Here is a 20,952-nt window from a genome sequence, read left to right on the forward strand (position 1 = left end):
CCTTGAAGCACCATAAGGAACTTGCACCAAAAAGAACTACCATCCTGCACCACAGACTTTACAGTGGAATAGATATTTCAAATTAAGGTACAAAGAACTCTTCCCCCATGCCCTTCTTCCAGACTAAGAAACTGCCCCCCTCTCCGCTGCATATGAAAAATAGGATTTCACAAAACACCTGTGGCAGACGTAACTATAAACGCTCTCAAATAAATAAGGACCATTTTTACCCTTACTGGAAACATCTAAAAGCAGTAGAATTAGAAAATAAATTTGACCTCCACCTCACTGGGCCTTTGCAAGCAAAATCTAAACTCCAAGGGGAGCTCAGTGGCCACGGCCACCGATTTGCAATCGATGGCCCTTGATTAGGGGTTTTCCCACGCTGCCCGTGTACAAACAGTGAGGAAAGGCACACAGGCCTTCCTCTTTGGATTTTACTCGCTGTGCTTTCTTACTCTGTGTTGCTGTTTAAATGAAGCTTACAGGTGATCTCTCTCTGGAGGCTCCCTTGAGAGCTGTGGGAACCTACCCAGTCTGCAAACTGACTTCGAAAGGCTGCCAGCGAGCAAGAAGTCCTGCACAAGCAGCCTCTGAGTCCAGAATTCCAGGTCTTTCGAAGGGAGCTTTCTTTACTTGGAAGTCTGTTTTGAAAAAAAAAGCCAAATACTCAGGGCAGAGTTGCTCCGTACTCCCAGACCCAATGCTCCCCTTGTTATAAAACAAAGTTGTGCAAAGCCCCTTTGGCTAGCCTGCAATGAAAGTCAGGGATATTATCAAACCAACCACAATTTTAAAAATCATCAATATAAAACCTGCGCTCCAGGATAAAGGAGAAATATAATAAAAGGACAGTGATTTGTAATAACATATTTTTCAATACAAATTACACTAAAAACAAAAACACCCCCCGTTTCCAATTTGGCCTCTAGGGGGAGTTTCGCCCCCAGTGAGAACCACTCGCAAAGAGAGTTCTGTCTACACCTGAACGCCCAGAAACACAGGATTTACAAGGCTAACTTGTGCTGACTTTTGCAATAAAAGGAATCCAAATCGGAAAACAAAAAGTAAAGCTGTCAGTGTTTGCAGATGACATGATACTATTCAAAGAGAATCCCAAAGATGCTACCAGAAAACTACGAGAGCTAATCAATGAATTTGGTAAAGTAGCAGGATACAAAATTAATGCACAGAAATCTCTGGCATTCCTATACGCTAATGATGAAAAATCTGAAAGAGAAATTAAGGAAACACTCTCATTTACCATTGCAACAAAAAGAATAGGAATAAACCTACCCAGGGAGACAAAAGACCTGTCTGCAGAAAACTATAAGATGCTGATGAAAGAAATGAAAGAGGATACAAACAGATGGAGAGATATACCATGTTCTTGGGTTGGAAGAATCAACATTGTGAAAATGACTATATTACCTAAAGCAATCTACAGAGTCAGTGCAATCCCTATCAAATTACCAATGGCATTTTCCAGGGAACTAGAAGAAAAAATTGCACAGTGTGTATGGAAACAAAAAAGACACCGAATAGCCAAAGCAATCTTGAGAAAGAAAAACGGAGCTGGATGAATCAGGCTCCTGGACTTCAGACTATACTACAAAGCTACAGTCATCAAGACAGTACGGTACTGGCACTAAAACAGAAATATAGATCAATGGAACAGGATAGAAAGCCCAGAGGTAAACCCACACACATATGGTCACCTTATTTTTGATAAAGGAGGCAAGAATATACAATGGAGATAAGACATCCTCTTCAACAAGTGGTGCTGGGAAAACTGGACAGGTACATGTACAAGAATGAAATTAGAACACTCCGTAACACCATACACAAAAATAAACATAAATGGATTAAAGGCTTAAATGTAAGGTCAGACACTATCAAACACTTAGAGGAAAACATAGGCAGAACACTCTATGACATAAATCACAGCAAGATCCTTTTGGACCCACCTCTTAGAGAAATGGAAATAAAAACAAAATTAAACAAATGGGACCTAATGAAACTTAAAAGATTTTGCACAGCAAAGGAAACCATAAACAAGACCAAAAGACAACCCTCAGAATGGGAGAAAATATTTGCAAATGAAGCAACTGAAAAAGGAGTAATCTCCAGAATTTACCAACAGCTCATGCAGCTCAAAACCAAAAAACACAAACAACAATCCAAAAATGGGCAGAAGACCTAAATAGACATTTCTCCAAAGATGATATACAGATTGCAATAAAACACATGAAAGGTTGCTCAACATCATGAATCATTAAAGAAATGTAAATCAAATCTACAATGAGGTATCACCTCACACTAGTCAGAATAGCCATCATCAAAAAATCTAGAAACAATAAATGCTGGAGAGGGTGTGGAGAAAAGGGAACACTCTTGCACTGCTGGTGGGAATGTAAATTGATACAGCCACTATGGAAAACAGTATGGAGGCTCCTTAAAAAACTACAAATAGAACTACCATATGACTCAGCAATCCCACTACTGGGCATATACCCTGAGAAAACCATAATTCAAAAAGAGTCATGTAACAAAATGTTCACTGCAGCTCTATTTACAATAGCCAGGAGATGGAAGCAACCTAAGGGTCCATCATCGGATGAATGGATAAAGAAGACGTGGCACATATATACAATGGAATATTACTCAGCCATAAAAAGAAACGAAATTGAGTTATTTGTAGTGAGGTGGATGGACCTAGAGTCTGTCATACAGAGTGAAGTAAGTCAGAAAGAGAAAAACAAATACTGTATGCTAACACATATATATGGAATCTAAGGGGAAAAAAAAAAGGTCATGAAGAACCTAGGGGTAAGACGGGAATAAAGACACAGACCTACTAGAAAATGGACTTGAGGATATGGGGAGGGGGAAGGGTAAGCTGTGACAAAGTGAGAGAGTGGCATGGACATATATACACTACCAAACGTAAAATAGATAGCTAGTGGGAAGCAGCCGCGTGGCACAGGGAGATCAGCTGGGTGCTTTGTGACCACCTAGAGGGGTGGGATAGGGAGGGTGGGAGGGAGGGAGATGCAAGAGGGAAGAGATAGGGGAACATATGTATGTGTATAACTGATTCACTTTGTTATAAAGCAGAAACTAACACACCATTGTAAAGCAATTATACTCCAATAAAGATGTTAAAAAGAAAAAAAAAAAAGTTGCTCTGACTGTAGGCCACCTCGGAGGCAAGAAATGAAAAAGATGTGTTAAGATGCGCTCAACCAAACCACCCTGCACCAAAGAGAAATGTTCACGCCCCAGCCATTTAGAGATCAGGAACAATCAATTCAACCTCTGTACTTGCTCATCCCACGTGAAGACAAACAATGAACTGCAAAAGTAGGGTTCATTTCATCTTTATACATTTTTCTTCGAACAAGGTTGCAAACTTTTTCTGTGAAGGGCCAGAGAGTAACTATTTTAGGCCTTGTGGCAGCTACAGGCAATACGGAAATACAGGGGTGTGGCTGTATTCCAGCATGATTTTATTTACAAAAATGGTCTGCCACCCTCTGCCTTAAACTATCAAAATAAAGTTATTTCCAAGTGAAATTTCTTCAGCCAAAGTAAATAATAATGTCCTTTAAAAAACTTTTATATTGTTTTATTAATACTTCTACCAGCAGTCTCTGTGCACTTTTTTTTAACAACTTTATTGGAGTATAATTGCTTTACAATGTTGTGTTAGTTTCTGCTGTATAACAAAGTGAACCAGGTATATGTATACATATATCCCCATGTCCCCTCCCTCTTGCATCTTCCTCCCACCCTCCATATCCCACCCCTCTAGGTGGTCACAAAGCACGGAGCTGGTCTCCCTCTGCTATGCAGCTGCTTCCCACTAGCTAGCTATTTTACATTTGGTAGTATATATAAGTCCATGCCACTCTCACTTCGTCCCAGCTGACCCTTCCCCCTCCCCGTGTCCTCAAGTCCATTCTCTATATCTGCATCTTTATTCCTTTCCTGCCCCTAGGTCCTTCAGAACCTTTTTTTTTTAGATTCCACATATATGTGTTAGCATACGGTATTTGTTTTTCTCTTTCTGACTTACTTCACTCTGTATGACAGACTTTAAAACTAATATATGAGCCATTAACCCCACCATTCGTAGCTTATACCTTGTAAAAACGCACTATGACCAGCTGCAAAATTGTGTGACACAGTTGAAAAGAGGAAGGGAATCTGTACTCGGACCAGTTTGGCTTTCAAATCCCAATTTTGTCACTTGGTTAATAATAGTCATTCGACCTTGGACAGACTGCAGTTCTCTGTCTGTGAAACGGGCATGATATTACCTACTCCATGGGGTGGTGATAAGTAACGTGTAAAATGCTGGCACGGCAGAGGGCAAAACAGAGGCACTCAAATACCAGGTCCCTTCCTCTTACAAGAGATGCTTTGAAGTCATTCCTCAAAGTGGCGCTGACACACTAGGCCAGATTTTCCATAAAATATACAATATCTAACACTGCCTAACCATTCTGCACACATTTTCTGAGATAATCCACCTAATCTTGGCAAAGCTCTAGACAGCCTTAAAGCAGGTTATTCTCAAAGCATGCCTACTTCCATCAAAAAAAAAAAAAAAAAAAAAAGACAACACTCGACTCCTAGCCCAGGGAAAGTTTCCATGGGATCCCTAACACGGAGATCTTGCCTCTTTGCCTTCTATTCTGACTCAAGGATATAGAAATACACTAGAGGGCTCAGAGTAGATCTAACTGTAGTTATTCCAAAAGAGTATCCCCTGTCAATGTAAGCGGCTTATTGTCCAAAAAGCTACCTCCAACACATGTGTTAGAGCCTCTTGATTTGACTCAGCCAAATCAAATCTCAGGGCTCAAGGGACATTGTTTTGATGACTCTTCTTTGGAAATTATAAAATCTTAAACAGTATGTCATTTAGAAACTCACTCTTTGTATCATTTTGATATTTACTATTCATTTTAAAGATCACAATACACTTACTTCCACTTCTTTAAATGTTGCCAAAACCTTTTGGCTAAAAACACTATAATTCAGATTCAGTGAAGAATGCATTTTGAATCATTTTTTCCAGTGGCCAATGATGGATTTGAGCTGATCCATTCAGTCTAGTGCTTGGTCTCTTCATGACAAATGGCACATCTTCAAGACAGCTGATTGGCTCCAGCGGCATGCGCTGTGGCCATGGAACAGGGTAACTTTAGAAGTGCTTTGTAACTTAAAATTGGTATGCTGAAGCAACTATTAGAAAAGCCACCTACCATCAGGTTAACTTTTTTTAATGTAAAAAGGCTACCTAGCAATTTTATATACACTTAAACAGATCATTAAATTCACCAATGGATTTTGTAACCACCAAATACCTGCCAGTAAACAAAGTTTTAAAATAGGAACAAGATCAAGTTCCCCATCCACCTGCCAATTCCCAAACTCATGAACCCAGCTGATCTGCTCCATGACAGAACTATTTTCCCTGGGGAGAAACTATTCCCCAAAACTCTATTTTCAATTTATAAGTGAAAAGTACCTTCTTACACAGAAATTAAAACGGTAATTGTTGGGCTTCCCTGGTGGCGCAGTGGTTGAGAGTCCACCTGCCGATGCAGGGGACACGGGTTCGTGCCCCAGTCCGGGAAGATCCCACATGCCGCGGAGCGGCTGGGCCCGTGAGCCATGGCTGCTGAGCCTGCGCGTCTGGAGCCTGTGCCCCACAACGGGAGAGGCCACAGCAGTGAGAGGCCCGCGTACCACAAAATTTAAAAAAAAGGTAATTGTTGAAGGTAGGAGTAAACACATATAATAGTGACGAAGGTGCTGGTTTAGAACATCGAACTTTCCCAGACAGGTCATTACTAACAATGAAACCGCCAACTGGAATTAGCGCTGCGGGGGGAAGGACGGGAAAGAAACTGAAGAGCAGATGTGCAGTTTCTAGAAAAACAAAGAGAGGAGAGAAGGTTGGAGATGAGCACCTGCCATTCAGCCCAGTTCCTCCAGGTACGTTCACCGGGAGGAGAAGCCGGAGCTGTGCTGGCTCGGCCCTTAGGTAACCGCTTCAAGACAGACAAGGCTTCTGCCCGTGTACACACGTGCACACACAGCGCACATGCTTCATTTCTCTGTACGTTGTAGAAATTTCTAACATTTCACTTCTCATGCTGTACTGCACTTACCTATCCATTGACATTTTGTGTCTCTCTGTTAGATCAGAGCTTCCTAAGGCCGGGGGCTGGTTCCCACTGCGATGCCATGCAGAGCAGCCTGGGCCCTCAGTTGATGAGGCAGTGAATACACTTCCACCCTCAGAAACCTGCGTGATCTTGGAGACAGTCTTTGGGCATTAATGGTGCTCCAACCTCCCTCCCTAGGGCTGATCTTTGTGTTGATAACTCCCTTGCATACCTGTATCATTTTCTACATATGGATATATCCCCCAGAGTGTGCGTGGTTTTGAACTTTTATACGTAGGTGGAATGGTTACACATTCTGCGGGCCCTTGCTCTCCTCACACGGCACTGTTGTGAGAGCCACGGATGTGGATGTGAGGTGATGGGCCCTGCACCTCTTCCCTGCTGCAGAGGGGTCCACCGTTCCACACGCTGCTTTCCAGTCTCTTCTCAGCGGTCACGTGAACTGGCTCCAGACTCCGCTATTATGTTCCGAACAGCTTCTGGCACACGTGTCAGAACTGTGATGGCATTTGTGTGCCAGGTTTTCCAACACCTTTGTCTGACCTTGCAGGAAACATTTTTTTTCAAAATTTCAAAATATATGGAGAAGATGGATAATGAATGAAAATGGAGGCAAATCAACCATTTGAGAGGAAATGAAATCCCAGGGTTGTCAACACTCTAATTCAAGCAGCAAAGGGGAAAAGGGCAAAATAATGGATGGGAGTCTGAGTTTCTTGGGGCTGCTGAAACAAAGTACCACAAACTGGATGGCTCACAACAGAAATTTCTTCCCTCACAGTTCTGGAGGCTACAAGTTTGCAGTCAGGACGTTGGCAGGGCCATGCTCCTGTGAAGGCTCTCGGGGAGGAAACTTCCTTGCCTCCCCCTAGCTTCTGCTGGTTGCTGGCATTCCTTGACTTGCAACTGCATCACTCCAAATCTCTGCCTCTGTTGTCACATGGTGTTGTCCCTGTGTGTCTCTGGGTCTTCATATGGTGTTCTCCTTTCTTATAAGGACACCAGCCATACTGGATTAAGGATCCACCCTACTCCAGTATCACCTCAACTAGTTATATCTGCAGTGACCCCATTTCCAAATAAGGTGACATTCTGAGTTACGGGGAGCTAAGCCTACCAACATATCTTCTATGGGGACACAATCCAAAGCAGAGCAAGCAAGAGGTTAGCTTCAGAAATTAACAATCTACGAAATGGTCAACATACAGTTACCAGAACAATTTAGCTTGTCAATCCATATATAAACATTCACTGAACACCTATTAAGTTAACCAGCACTGAAATATTAATATAGCTTCTTAGAAGAAATAATGAAATGACACCAGGCTAATCATTTCTGAGATACTCCTTACTCGGCATATACAATTATTTAATCCTGTTTCCTAAGAGGTCAAATATCAGTCAACAAATGTGTACTAGGCAACTACTCTGGAGCATGGTGAGAAATTCTAAAAGAAATTGAGATAGGTCTTCAAGGAGCTAGCAACGGAGTTGGGGAGCTGAATAAATATAAGACAAGTTAAACAGCAATAAAGACAAGGAACAGGTGTAACTTAAATAGACAATTAAAGCAAATTGGTTCCATTTACTGATTTTCTGCTACGTGCTAGGCATTGTTCTAAGCACAGATGAACTCCTTCAATACTGCCAACAACCTCATAAGGCAACTACTAATACTCCTTCATATGAAAACACACAACCCTGAGAATAGGAAGGTTAAACATGTCCACTAAGAACTTTCGAAACTGGAATTCAAACCCAGGCAGTCTGGTTCTCTTACCCACTATACCCACTACCAGATGTCTGTTGCTCTAAATTCTCTAATTGATGATCAAATTAAAAAATGAAAACGTTATGCCTCCTGCTTATACAGCTGAATAAAAATAATTTTTTTTTGAATTCCATCTCTATGTAATAAAATCTGGTCACAAATAAGAACACTAGACTTCATTTTAAATATGATTAACCAGGGCTTCCCTGGTGGCACAGTGGTTGAGAGTCCGCCTGTCGATGCAGGGGACACGGGTTCATGCCCTGGTCCGGGAAAATCCCACATGCCGCGGAGCGGCTGGGCCTGTGAGCCATGGCTGCTGAGCCTGTGCGTCTGGAGCCTGTGCTCCACAACGGGAGAGGCCACAACAGTGAGAAGCCCGCGTACCACACACAAAAAAAAAAAAAAAAAAAAAAAAAAAGATTAACCAAATAGTGACTTTCCCCTCCAAATCCATGTCTGTGAGTCCCTGAGCCAGTATATTCCTTCTTGTTTGACTGCAGTAGTACTTTGTATTGTGGAAGAGTCTTTTCAAATTATATTAAAAAGAAGGACAAAATTTAATGAGGGTTAAAAATGTCTATCAGAGCACATGTAGCTAGATGAGTTATTCTACAAAGTCGTCCCTTTTGATGGTGTGTACTTATTCCAGGGACACTGTCACTATGCAAAGTATTCTTCCAATTCTTTTGAAAATGCTTTTAGAGCTTAAAGCTAGATAAGACACCATCTCATGACTTTTACCATATCTCAATTTTTACACTTGATCTTAGCCAAAAGGCTGAGAAGCGATGCACATCTCAATTTTTAAACAAAAAACAATGCTTCCCATGAGTGCCCACTCTCTTTATTTAATAGATGGGCCTCAAAATGATTTGGGGCTGAAGGCAAGTGTCAAGTCTTTGCTCAGAGATTTGACTCCATTGAGGATATTTTGTAAAAGTTGTCATGGTCATGGTCTCTGAAGGCAATTCCAAAGAAGAGTTCCAAAAACTGGGCTGGAAAATTTTGATTTGGAGCTACCTGTCCCTTCTCTACATGGGCTAGAAGAAAAAGCAGCAGGTGAGGTTTTTGAATGTTGCCTAGGATCTCCCAATTGTTAAAAATGCTGGGCTTGATACTTCTTAATTAGTCCTAATTTACAAGAGCAGGTTGGCCTTGAAGGTTAACAGAGATCAGCAGCAGGACTCGTAGCCTGTGCAGTAGGCACTTTGCCATAGTAGTTAAAGGAGTGTCTAAAGGGAATCTCCAAAGACTGGCTTCACTAGAAGCCTTGTAGTTTCAGAAAGGGAGACTTGCAGTGACCCACAGTATGGACAATGGTTATATTCCTACTTGGGGCAGTTACCTATTATTCCAGCCACAAATACAAGTGGCCACCCATCCCTGCTACAGACACACACGCACACACTTCAAGAACTTGGCACTATTAGCAGGGAGGAAGTTTTCATAGACGTGGAAGAAATAATCAAAGAAAAAAAGGCAGAAATAAAAAAGGCAAGGAGATGAAGAGGAACCAAAACCAGTGTCAAAAGAATACCAAAGAAAGAAGATGAAGAAATTCCAGTACCATAACAATGACACATGAACCTGACACAGAATTGCCATGGCTTTGAAGGAGCAATACAGTCGGCCCTCCATATCTACAGATGCAGAACCCACAGATACAGAGGGCTGACTATGGCACTTGAGCATCCATGGATTCTGGTATCCACAACGGGTCCTGGAACCAATCCCCCATGGATACTGAGGGATGACTGTATATGCTGGTACATAGAAAAATAAAAGAATTCCCAAGCTCCAGATGGAAATTCTGTTATCGACACTAGGAGGAAAAGCTGGGTAGTGGTGGTTGATAATAGTATGAATGTGGTGACTATGTAGAGTCAACAGGGCTGTTCATGAGGTATACTATCTTCCTGAAGATTATATCTAAGACATAGCTTCTACAAACATAATTCAACATCTAATAATGATTTTTTAAAAAAATCTCAGCAAACTAGGAATAGATAAGGTAACCTATGGAAAACCTATAACTAACATCTACTTAATGGTGAAAGATGCAATGCTTTCCCACCAAGTGTGGGAATAAGGCAAGGACTGTTGGTCTTATTGCTTGCATTTGATATATTTTAGAGATCCTAGCAACTTTAACAAGACAAGAAAAAGAAATAAAAGACATAACATATTGAAAGGAAGACTTAAAATTGTATTTGCAGACAACATGGTCACTTGTGTAAAAAATCCTAAGAATACTAGAGAAAAACTACTAGAACTAGTAAATAAATTTAGTAAGTCAGCATGATATACAATATCAACATAAAAAATTGTATTTGTATCATTAGCAATGGACAAATGAGCACTGAAGTATAAAAATATCATCTGCATAATTTAAAAAATAAAATATTTAGGGATACATTTAACAAAAATGTGTACAAGATCCATACACTGAAAACTGTAAAACACTGCTGAGAAAATTTAAGACGACCTAAATACATGGAGAAACATATCACGCTCAAGGATCAGAACACTCAACATTGTTATGATGTCAATATTGATCCATAGATTCAATGCAATCTCTATCAAATCCCAGTAGGCTTTGTCATAGAAATTGACAAGATGATTCTGAAATTTATATGGAAAAGCAAAGGACCAAGAATAGCCAAAATAACCTTGAGGGGGGAGGGGGGAATAAAAAAGAACAAAGTTGGAGTACTTCCCCTACCCAATTTCCAAACTTGCTATAATGCCTCAGTAATCAAGACTGTGTGGTTCTGGTATCATAAGATTAGACATATAGATCAATGGAACAGAATAGACTGCAGAATTAGGCCCATCTTTTGGAGGTCCTAGCAATGGTTAATTGACTTCCAACAAAGGTAACAAGGTTATTCAATGGGAAAAAGACAGTCTTTTCCACAAATGAGGCTGGAACAATTTGATGTCCATATGGAAAAAAGTGAATCTTGACCCTTACTTCACACAATATGCAAAATTAACTTGAAATGAAGCACATAAGTATTAGTTTTATACTGTTGTATAACAAACTTAATAGCTGTAAACAACACATGTTAATTATCTCACAGTTTGTGTGGGTCGTGGGTCAGCAGTCTGGGCATGCCTTACCGAGATCCTCTGCTCAAGGTCTCAGAAAGCTGTATACTCAAAGGAAGGGATTACACAGGGTATGAACATGGGGGTGGGGGGCAGAAATCAGGGGTTCCACCCTAGGGTCTATCTGCCAAAATAGGTCTAAACAAAGAGCTAAAACTGCAAAAGTCTAGAGGGAGACACAGGGGGAAATCTTTGTGAACTTAGGCAAAGTTTTTTTAGAGCACAAAAAGCATAAACCATAAGAGAAAAAAACCAATAAACTGGACTTCATCAAAATTAATTGTTCTTTCAAAGGCACACTTTAGAAAATGAAACAGTAAATCACAGTAAATCACAGTTCAGGAGAAAGTACTTGCAAATTATCTATCTAATAAAGGCCTGTATCCAAAATACCAAGATATAAAGAACTGACAGACAATCCAATAAGAAACAGGCAAAAGATCTGAGGGGACACTTCATCAAATAAGATATACAAATGCTCAATAAGCACAAGAAGACATACTCACCATCATTAGTCATTAGGAACACGCACAATGAACTACTATTACACACCCACTGAAATGGCTACAATTTAACAGAACAGACAATAACAAATGTTAGTGAGAACGTGGCCCAAGCAGAACTCTCCTACTTTACTTTGCCAGTGGGATGGGAACGCAAAATGGCACAGACACTGGAGAAGAGTGTGACAGTTTCTTGTAAAGTTAAACATACACAAAGCATATGGCCCAGCAAAGCCACACCTAAGTATTTACACAAGACAACTGAAAATATGAGTCCACACAAAGACTAGTAAGCAACTGTTCATAGCAGCTTTATTCATAATGGCCAAATAACTGAATTAACTCAAATGTTCATCAACTAGTGCATGGACATTTTGTTACAGCCAAACTATGGAATAGGATTTAGCAAAAGAAAGTCACCAACTGCTGATACATGATGAATGACAAAACATGGATGAATATAAAAAGCTTTACACTAAATGAAAGAAGCCAACCACAAAATAATATCTATATAAACCTACCATCAAATCACTTCAAAGAACTACTAGTATTCAAACCACATTCTCTGACCATCGTGCAGTTAACTTAGAAATCAGTTTTTAAAATACCTTGAAAACATATTTGTAAATTTAAAAATAAACTTCTAAACAACTCCATTGTGAATGAAATAATCACAATGGAAATCAGAATATATTAGAACTAAATAATAATAAAAATACTGTGTTTTGAAACATCCAAGCAGCAAAATGAATCCAAAAAAGCAGAGAAAATGAAGACAAAAAGATTTCAAGGGTATATTTTAAGTGAAGACAGCAAGAGGCTGGGACTTCCCTGGCGGTACAGTGGTTAAGAATCCACCTGCCAATGCAGGGGACACAGGTTCGAGCCCTGGTCCAGGAAGATCCCACATGCCGCGCGGAGCAACTAAGCCCGTGCGCCATAACTACTGAGCCTGCGCCCTAGAGCCTGCGGGCCACAACTACTGAGCCCGCGGGCCACAACTACTGAAGCCCGTGCACCTAGAGCCCGTGCTCCACAACAAGAGAAGCCACCGCAATGAGAAGCCTGCGCACCGCAACGAAGAGGGCCCCCCCCCCCGCTCCCTGCAACTTGAGAAAGCCCGTGCGCAGCAACAAAGACCCAATGCAGCCATAAATAAATAAATAAATTTATTTTAAAAAAAAGAAAGCAAGAGGCTGAATAGTGTATGTAGTATGCTTTTTTGGTGTAAGAAAAGGGAGGAAATGCAGTAAGTGTTAAAGTGTGTGTGTGTGGTGCACACACGTGTGCACTAGCTCAAGTGTGCAAAAGAAGAAACACAGAAGAATGAACTAAAAACTAATAATATTGATTGGAGTGTCTGGGAGAAACAGCATGTCTGGCAGGAGACAGGAGTGAAAGTAAAGCTTTTCAGAATATACCTTGATAAAAATTTGACTTTCAAATCATATCGTTTCATTAAAGTTAATCAAAAAGACGCTGGAGAATACAATTCTGCTCATTCCTTTCTACACAGTGACAAACCTTATAGTGCATAACCACAACCAGACAAACCTCTGGTAAGACTCATCAAGAAAAAAAGAGAGAAGGCACAAACAATATGAAGATTTAAGAATGAAAAGATAGATGTAAGTACAGATATGGCAGATACTAACTGGTAGTTTAAAACCTTCCCACACCAAAAGCACCAGGCACAGCTGGCTCTGGGGCAAGTTCTTCTAAATATTCAAGGAACAAGTAACTCCAGTTTTATACAATCTTCCAGAGACCAGAAAAAGGGAATGCTCTCACTCACTGTATAAGGCTAGCAAAACGATACTAAGCTAGACAAAGACAGTAGAGGAAAGTAAAATTAAAGCCCAATCTCACTCACAAATACAGATGTAAAGATCCTGGAGAAAATATTACCAAACAAACCCAGCAGTAAGAGACGCGTCCATACCAGCAATGCAAACCTGGTTAACGCTACCAAGTTACATTAGAAAATCCCTTAAAATAGCCCATCGCATTAACAGGTTTAAAGGGTGAGGGACAAATCTCCATAAAGGCAGAAACGGGGGTTGATAAAACTCAACATCCATTTGCACCACCCCGCCCCCCAAAAATTGCACTAGAAATGTGCCTACGCAAACCCTAAAGTCAACATAATACTTTGTGGTGAAATATGGAAAACATCGCGCCTTCTCAAGTACAGATCCTGGGCCCCACCCCAAACCTCCTGAATCAGAAACTCCAGGCTAGCTGCCAGGGAACTTGGAGCTTGGGAACCGCCCTCAGGTGATTCTGGAGCGCAGGTTCCTCGGAGTCAGAGCTCGGGCCGCGGCTCCAGCATCCGTGTCCCCTGCGGGAGGAGGGCTCTCCGCCAATCCCCGTCCCCTTGAGTCAGGATCTGCACTTCAACCCCGAGTCCGGGTGGTTCTCGGCGCAGCAAAGCTGCGGACAGCTGCTCTCGAGCTGGGCGGCACGCCAGAATCACCCAGAGCACTTCTTTAAAATGCAGATGTCTGATCTCTTCCCTCCCACCCCATCAAATAAATCTGAATGTCTGGGTGGGGCTGGGGCAGCAGGTCGTTAAGGCTCCCCAGGTGATTCTAATGAGCAGCCAGCGTGGCCAACCACGGGTCTGCAGGTCCGCAGCGCGCAAGGAAGCTTCCATTTCCGCCCTGAGCCAGAGGAGAGGCGTCCCTTGAGTCCTTTGAAGATGCCCCCGAGAAAGAAGCTTGCATTCCACACGTCTACCGATGGCGATTTCTCAATACAGGTTACCAAGCTGAAACCCAGAGAAGAACTCTCTGAAACAAAGTTGTGAGGATTCAAATGAGATGTACGCGGTAGCACCGGGCAAAGGGCTCCGCACCGATTACACCGAACGTTAATGCAAGTTATTACCCAGGCAGTAGAGGCTCTAACTGCTCTTTGAGCATGGACAGCAAATCTGATGACATCATCATCAAATCAAGGCCAAAACGTATCTCTCAAAGCTATACTGTCCAACACTTGGAGCTACTAGTACGTGGAGCCTGAAATATGCCTAGTCCAAACAGGCGTGCTGTAGATGTAAAATACCTGCTGGATTTCGACAACTTACTGCAAATAAGGGGAGGGGAACATCTCACTAATTATCATACTGATTACATGTTGAAATGATAATATTTTGGACATACTGGGTTGAATAATATATATTATAAAAATTGATTTCATCTGTCTTTTTAATGCGGCTACTAGGAAAACGGGATTACACATGTGGCTTGAATTATTTTTCTAATGAACAGCGTGATCCCAAAGGATCCGGAAGCCGGGATGTGAACTGCTACTTAGACCAACTTCCTCAAACTTTAATTTACATAGAGATCACCTGGGGGTCTTGTTAGCCTGCAGATTCTGGTTGGGTAGGTCTACGGGGCCCTAAGATTCTGCATTTCTCCTAAGCTCCCAGGAGCAGAGGAACAAGAACAGTTTTAGCAACAAGGAAAAACTGTTTTGTGGCACAGATATGATGGGAAGCTCTGGAGAAAGGATCATATCATTTCAGAGTTGATAACAGTGAAGAAAGGAAATGGCAGCAGGGTTACATTCAGCCTCAACTTTAAAAAATCAGTTATTATGTCTCGCAGCAAGGGCTACAGAGAGGTGAGGGCCAGCTCCGGCTGTCCTCCACCTGGGAGGGCGGCAGGGACTCCCACTCTCTCTGACAGATCCAGGAGCACCGATGTGTGCAAGAACATCTCAGGACCAGGACGCTCAAAATGGAATCTTGTTTGGGGGTTCTTCTATCCTGCCTGCCACACAACCAGTGTCAACGGCAGCACCCTCCTGGGGTCTCACTGACACCGAGTGCAATCTTCCTTCTAACTGTGACGCACGGATAGTACTGACAGGTCGCAGTTGGTCACTGCTGTGCAGGTACATTTCCTCTTCCAGTAAAACAGCTCGGGCGGATTCCAGACCTGCTGGAATGAACCCTGACAGCTCAGTCCCCTCCTAAGTCGTCCCAGGGCCATAAAGGAACTTGAGGGTCACACAAGGGCATTTCAAGCAACACCACCTGATGCTAAGAATCCCCTTTATGACCCACCTCCGCCTCAAGAGCTCCTGTGAAGGTGAAAGCAGGACACCCTGGCGAAGCAGCCCGTTCCGTTGGAAGAGGCTCTGGGAAACACACAGCGCCTCCTTCTCACAAAATGCCCAAGGACAAGATAGCAATATATAACAATTATCACAAGGTAAAGAAAGGGCATCACCTATAACAATTATCACAAGGTAAAGAAAGGGCATCACCGTGTCGCCGAGATCTGTAGGCAAGGGAATAAGAGCTGAACGAGTTACAAACAAGTTACTTCTATTTTTACTTTCAATTATTACCTTCAACTTCCCTTACCCCTTCCCACCCCCAAACATACCAACAAGCAAAGCAAAAAACAAACCTAAACTCAAACTACTGGTGACAATAGTCTAAAAATCCAGAAGCTGGGAAGAAAAAGGTAGGAAAGCAACGTGTGGCACCTCTCGCCCCACTGGACTCAGTGCTTTCTTATTCATTTGCTAATTGACCATGGAAAGAAAGACTAAGCATGAGCTCCCTTACATCTTGTACTCATCCGGTACTCTGATCTCTAGATAGGTAACAGAATTTGTTGAAATGAACACATCCCAACAATTCTAAGCTATGCCCCCTTGTCCAGTTCAAGTCAAAGAACATTTACTAAATGTCCACTGCGTGTACAGGGCCATGTTAGGTTTCACCTGCCCAGAAAAAACGTCTTCAACCTCAGCCCTCTTTATTACAAGCTTGGAAGATGAAACAAATTACTGCTGAAATACACAGGTGTTACATATCACAAGAGAGTCAAGGAAGAGCAATACTAAACGTACATGAAATTTCAAAGCTACCTATGGAGTCATTTCAAGATCCTGAGGAACAAAGTCAAGTAACAAGAAAAGAGCACTCGGCACCCATCCTGTTCGAACAGGGAAGGTGCTGTGGACCCGGAGAGCAATCACGTCCCTGGATTTCTTCCCATCCCGCCCCCAGGAGTGGAGGAACCCGGCAGGGCCTCAAGCTGCATTGTGGAGCTAAGGTAAAGTGTTGATTTAAAAAACGAAAGGCTTCCATTCTGAGGCAGGAAAGGCAGGCAATATTCCCTGGTGCAGAGATCGCCTTGTTATCGCCCTGGGATTGTTGGCTACACAGTACTATCATTTGAGGAATAAACAAGATGGAAGCTCACAAGGTGTACCAATGGCTTCAGGTCTGAGAGAGGCAACAAAACACTTGCATATTTCAATGCTGACAGAAGCTGGGGGTGGGGGTCAGAGAGGCCACACCTACAGCTCGGGGGCAGATGGGTCAAGAACAGGAAGGATGCTGCCCTCTCTCACCAGTTCTCCAAATAGCGACGGCTTATATAAGGCACAGATGCAATAATAATAACGCCCACAGATGCAATAATAATAACGCTGTACAGTCTGCAAAGGACATTGATGCACACTGGATTCTCTGAAGAGCTCTGGGAGCTTGGTGGTGCAGGCTGTCTTAGCTCTATCTTACAGATGGAGGAACCACCAGCAGCGAGGCAAAATGACTCGTCCAGTGTCACGGAGTTAAGAAGGGGCTTTCTACCACCTCCCACAGACACAAGGCTCCTTTACCACTCTTTGTTCCTCTGGGTAGAGATAGAAAGCACTAGTGCACGATGCCAATTTTCTAAAGAGATGCCTACTACATTCTTAAAAAGGATGCCACTCTCCTGGTGGTCCTGTGGATAAATCCGTTGTAAACATTTAATATGAGAAACCATCCTCTGACTACAGGATGGCAACTGGATCTCACTCGACTAACCCCAACTGGGTCTCCTGGTCCTCTCTGGCTCTCGAGGGAGAGGAACTGGAAGAAAGCCTCTCTTGCTCTATCCCTGTCTGTAGTAACAAACAAAATATGGGCTTGAGTAATTTCTGAGTCCAAACAGTGAAGAGAACTTAGCCGTGCAGGAACTGTGTGAGCTGCTGCCAATGCCACCTGAAACTCAAAGTTCGGGTCAACAATGAAATGCAGGGAAATGTCTAGAAAATCACGCTTACTGGATTTCCAAAAGTTTATTGGGACATGGTTAGAATCATTTTTTTTTCTTTAAAAGAAAGGAGTTCCATGTAGCTCAAGTCAGTAACAGTTAACATTTCTTGAGTGCCTACTATGTGTAAGATGCTATTGTAAGCACCTAACATATCTTATCACACAGGCAGGCCAACAACCCTGGGAGGAAGGTACTGTTGTTAATATCTTCATTTTACAGATAAGGAAGCTGAGGCACAGAGGTAAGGAACTCCCCCAAAGTTAGGCAGGATTCAAATCCTGAGTAAACACCTTAAAGGTGAACGACAGCCCCTGTCCCCCGATCTGCCAAAAAGGAATAATGAACAGAGAAACTAGAAAATAAAGAAAGCAGAACTTCAAAGAGGTCAGAAACAGGGAAGGGAAATTACTAGCGAGTAATGAAAACAACCTCTTATTCTTTGATAAAATTGAAAAAACTTTGAAAATAAGAGAAACTCTGGCCTTTTGAAATCCTTGGCCACCAGTTCAAAATGTCGCCTAAGCCTTGAAGAGGCTCCACTTTTCTCCTTATTTTGGAGCCCCCAGTAAGAGCAAGAACCCCATGTTCTTTCAGTGGTTTTTAAAGTAACTACATTCTGTTAATCCTCCTTTCATTTTGGAACAAAGAACATTGGCGTATTTTGGGGGTAACTTTAATGATTTTTCGGAACCTATAAAAATGAAAACATTTGCTTTGAAGCCACTGAACATACAGAATAGGATAGAACTGAAAAGGTACTAAGCAGATGAAATTCTATGGTAAGTTATCACTAATGCCATTTCATTGGCACTCTTCTGGGGAAGTTGGGTGCCTCTTGACTCTAGAGCTAATTTCAAATTGAACTAGTTTCTTTACAAAGCACACAACACAAGGAATGAGGATCCCTTCACATGATAGGTTCCAAGTACAAACCAATGTGCGGGAAGAGAAATCCTTGTGTCAGGTAGTTCACAGCCAGCAGACACTGGCATGGGATCAACACCTAACCCTGACCTCAGTCAGCAGGGCCTTCCGTAGCTGGAGTGAGGCAGCTACTGAGACTGCGAGGGGTTTGAAGGGCGCCACCCTGGGTGTTTGAAACCACTTACTGTTTGCATGGGAGGGGAAAACGCAAGTAAAAATGAGGCTGTGCCAAACTTATCATCCAACAGGCAATGGCTGGAGAAATGACGACCCCGTAGGATCTCCTGGATTCAGACAGATTTACTTTTTGGATTTGGCGATTTGCTTTAATGGAGCCGCCGCTGACCATCTAACACTAGCGATGCTAAGTGATACCCAACCCCCTCTCAATCATGCTGGCCTGCTGGATGGTCATGTCAGAGCTTCAGAGCTCTATTCTTCCTCATAGCGCTCATCTCCGCCGGAAAATCTATCATTGTTTATTTTTTTATTGTCCGCTTCCCCACACAGAAGCTCTGTAAGGCAGGGACCTCGTCAGTGGTGCCGTCTGCTGTCTTCCCGGCACTCAGGACACTGCGGGCACAGCATGGGCATTCTGCGTTTAATGAATGAAACCACTGACAACTTAATAAATACAAGTTAGAATTTTAAGGTAAGGAGACCAATCGTTGAATAACCATACTAGACTCTAAAAGCCCCTACGGATGCTCTCCACTTTCAAGTACCTCGGGAAGCTGCTACACAGTGGCAGGACCTCTGGTTTGAACCTACTCCATGCTGTGGAATCTCTCAAGGGTATACTGGGTTTTGTGAAACAGCCAAAAGTCATTCAGAGTCAAATCTGGTGAACAAGTGATCATGCCCAATATATATGTTGGATGAAAGAGAAAGCTGTCTATAAATGAACAAGCCCAAGAGTCTTATTTGGCTGGTAAACTGGTTTTGAAGGTAATTCAAACATGGTTTGGACTACAACAAAATCGCTGGCTCGGTCTCTAGACTCTACGGTGGATACTTTACAAGGAACAAAACTGAGCTGTGATAAAAACTACCCAGCTACGCAGATGCTGAGATGCCCCCAGAAACCTGACTTGTGATATTAGCTTTGCCTTTAAGTTGCCATTAAGTTGTCACATTAGTTAACCTCTCTGGGCCTTAGCTTCCCTATCGGGGAAACAAGTTAACTATATAAACTTAAAGGTCCCAGTCAATTCTAATACGGCATGATTCCATTCTTGTGAAGGTCTACTATGTCTGTTTAAAAACCAGTCTCAATCCACTTCGCTTCACACTTTGCATGCGTCTATAAAGCCCGTGATATAGGTTTTTCAGCAGATTGATTTCACATTTGCTTAGGCAAAAACTAAAATTAGTTTTCACTTCCTGAGCGCAGCAAGACAGTTAAGGGAGGCAACCCGGCAAAGGGCGCTTGCTCGTGCCTGTGCATACTTCCGACTGCGTATCAGGGAACTAACCGTTCCCTCCTCAGATCTTCCCTCAACTGTTGCAAAAGCAGATAAACCTCCCATGCATGGCACAGAAACACTGTCCAGGAGCGCCGATCGAGTCTTCACGGACAGTGCCAGGCTACGGCCCCTCCGCAGGACCCACGGGGGATGCGGCAGGCACTCGCCCCGCCCGGAGGGCCAGGGTGAAGACCAGCCGCGGCGCGTCGCCGGGGAGGCAGGGCGGCCACTCGGCCCGCTTGCCGCCCCGGGACGGGGAAGGAAAGTCCGGGCAGCGGCCGCGACGCCCCCACTCCCCCAGCCTCCCGGCCCGATTCCTGTTCCTACCTTCGCCCGCCGCCGGCCCGGGACCTTGGGCGGGGAGAACGAGGGAAGCCGGAGGCACCTGCCTGCTGCTCCCCGGCCTCAGCCCTAGCCGGCCGGGACAGCGAAGGCACTCGCGCTAACCCCCCTCCCCCCGCCCACCCCCGCGGGGGCTGCGAGGCCCCGTGGGACTTGCCGGCCCCAGGAGTCCCAACTTCCTCCTCCCGGCCCCACCACCACCACGGGTCCCCGCAGCGCCCGGCTCGGAGCCAGGCCAGCTGCAACCGCGCACCCACCTCGGGGTCCGGGCGCCACCGCCGTTGCCAGGCTGCTCGGCTCCCGGGCCCCGCTCCGCCCCCTCCAGGCCCCGCCCCCTGCGGCCTCCCCGCCCTCGGCCACCGCCCGCCGCCCTCCTCCGCGCGCCGGTTGGTGGGGGTGCGTCACGTGCCGGGGGCGGGGCGGGTAGAGGGCGCCGGCCAAGCCTGGGAAGCAGCCCCGAGGGGCGGGGCTCTTCGCCCTGGAGGCTGCTGGGAAACCCTGTTTCAGGGGCCCGGCGCGTGGAGACAGCTAGGAGTTGTAGTTCTAAATACGGTGCCA

At 43.7% G+C, this 20,952-nt stretch overlaps 1 protein-coding gene across 3 annotated transcripts in view; it reads right to left on the reverse strand.

The window, feature by feature from the left end:
• MTM1 (myotubularin 1) overlaps positions 1–20,701 on the reverse strand; it is a 98,850-nt gene extending 78,149 nt beyond the window's left edge. For 2 of the 3 annotated variants that reach the window (XM_060086614.1, XM_060086613.1), the window contains exon 1: positions 20,652–20,701. The gene's annotated coding sequence lies outside the window, so the exon portion shown is untranslated. Of the gene's footprint in view, positions 1–532; positions 645–20,379; positions 20,442–20,651 lie in introns of those variants that run through there. The other variant, XM_060086615.1, reaches the window with a different exon arrangement.
• Between the last annotated feature and the right edge of the window lie 251 nt (positions 20,702–20,952).

This window comes from Mesoplodon densirostris, chromosome X (assembly GCF_025265405.1).
Source record: "Mesoplodon densirostris isolate mMesDen1 chromosome X, mMesDen1 primary haplotype, whole genome shotgun sequence".
Taxonomy (NCBI): domain Eukaryota; kingdom Metazoa; phylum Chordata; class Mammalia; order Artiodactyla; family Ziphiidae; genus Mesoplodon; species Mesoplodon densirostris.